At 35.0% G+C, this 1,465-nt stretch overlaps 1 protein-coding gene across 5 annotated transcripts in view; it reads left to right on the top strand.

The window, feature by feature from the left end:
* Positions 1 to 1,465, top strand: part of LOC106868391 (low-density lipoprotein receptor class A domain-containing protein 4) — a 149,328-nt gene that overhangs the window by 73,167 nt on the left and 74,696 nt on the right. Inside the window, exon 1 of one of the 5 annotated variants that reach the window (XM_052970646.1) lies at positions 1,168 to 1,281. The exons of the other annotated variants lie outside the window; for them this stretch is intronic. The gene's annotated coding sequence lies outside the window, so the exon portion shown is untranslated. Of the gene's footprint in view, positions 1 to 1,167; positions 1,282 to 1,465 lie in introns of those variants that run through there. 5 annotated transcript variants of the gene reach the window in all.

The following is a 1,465-nucleotide window of genomic DNA, read 5'->3' as shown; positions in this document are numbered from 1 at the left end:
AAGGCCTTGGTTGGCCCAAAGCTATAGTAGAAGACACTTGCCCAAGGTGCCACACAGTGGGACTGAACCCGGAACCATGTGGTTGGTAAGCAAGCTACTTACCACACAGCCACTCCTTTATTTATTTAACAGTATTTAACAAATAGGTTTATTGTCAATTAAAAGATTTCGATTAAAAAACATGTATAAAATCAAATTGCCCTTAATAAGTATTTGCTGTCCACGGACCCCCTGTCTTGTCCTTGCGGACCACAGTTTGAAAACCCCTGTTTTAAAGCACTTAAACAAACCAAAAGAAAATAAAAAAAAAAACACTTTAAAAAATGGGTTGTTTTGGGTGGGCTGTGTTAACTCTTATCTTAGCTTGTTCTGGGGCTCTGACACATCTGAAGTGCAAATATGTACAAGAGTTTCCAGTTTAAACACTGTCAAATGGTATTGTATATGTTTATAACTTTGCATAACCCTTTTGTTACCATATTTCAATTGAAACATACTGCATTTATTTCAATTAATTTTGAAAATAATGAAGGCAATTTAAATTTGTGACTATTAAGGTGGTATTTTCAATATAAATTAACATGAAATTTGGAGGTGAGGTTTCAAGTTTGATGACTTCAAAACTGGAAGTTTGTATCTGATGTGCTTGGGGCATTTTCATGCACAAAAGGGTAACTCTGCTTCAGTTAAAGTCTGGTTACAAACAACTCATCTGCATATTACATGCTAATTAATACCTGAACTAAAATTGTCCTGATCAGAACTCCTTACTATTTGATAGCCTCAATGAGGGAGGCTCTACATTTCATCTTGAACTGCTAGAAATAGCAAGCAAATTTCCTTCAACAAACTAACAACCATCTTTATAAAGACACAGATAATGTGGTCTGTTCTTAAATTTGGATTGCTTTTCAACAACTAGAGTCCAAGGAAACTACTGGTGGTTTGCGTCAGTATAAGTTATTTAGTTAAAATTGGCAAATCTAGCTAAAGTTTGTATGCCATGCAGAGATCAGAGTACTGACATTTTAATGTTTATGGTAAGCACTGAGCATAAAGGTTTGAATAATGGAAGGAGGGGGTTCGGATGAGAGGTAATGGTTAGGAGGGTGTTAACCAGACGAGAAAAAAAAGGCGTTAATAAGAGGTCAATGACCAGAGTGACGAAAACGAAGAGACAGGGAAGGGTGATAATAGTAAATGAGTTTAGTTATGCACAGACTAAAAAACAATTGCAGACGAGGAGACGTTAAGATTTGAATTGTGTTTAAAGAGTGTGTGGTAAGTATATAAGCTCTATGTACATATACATAATTACATAGATACATACATGCATATATATATATATATATATATATATATATACACACACACACACACACACACACACACACACACACACACATATATACACACAATACTTACACACACACACACACACACTCTTGTTTCAATCATTTTTACT

This window comes from Octopus bimaculoides, chromosome 1 (genome assembly GCF_001194135.2).
Source record: "Octopus bimaculoides isolate UCB-OBI-ISO-001 chromosome 1, ASM119413v2, whole genome shotgun sequence".
Taxonomy (NCBI): domain Eukaryota; kingdom Metazoa; phylum Mollusca; class Cephalopoda; order Octopoda; family Octopodidae; genus Octopus; species Octopus bimaculoides.
Note: the sequence above shows the minus strand (reverse complement) of the source record. Positions and strands in the feature narration are given on the sequence as shown.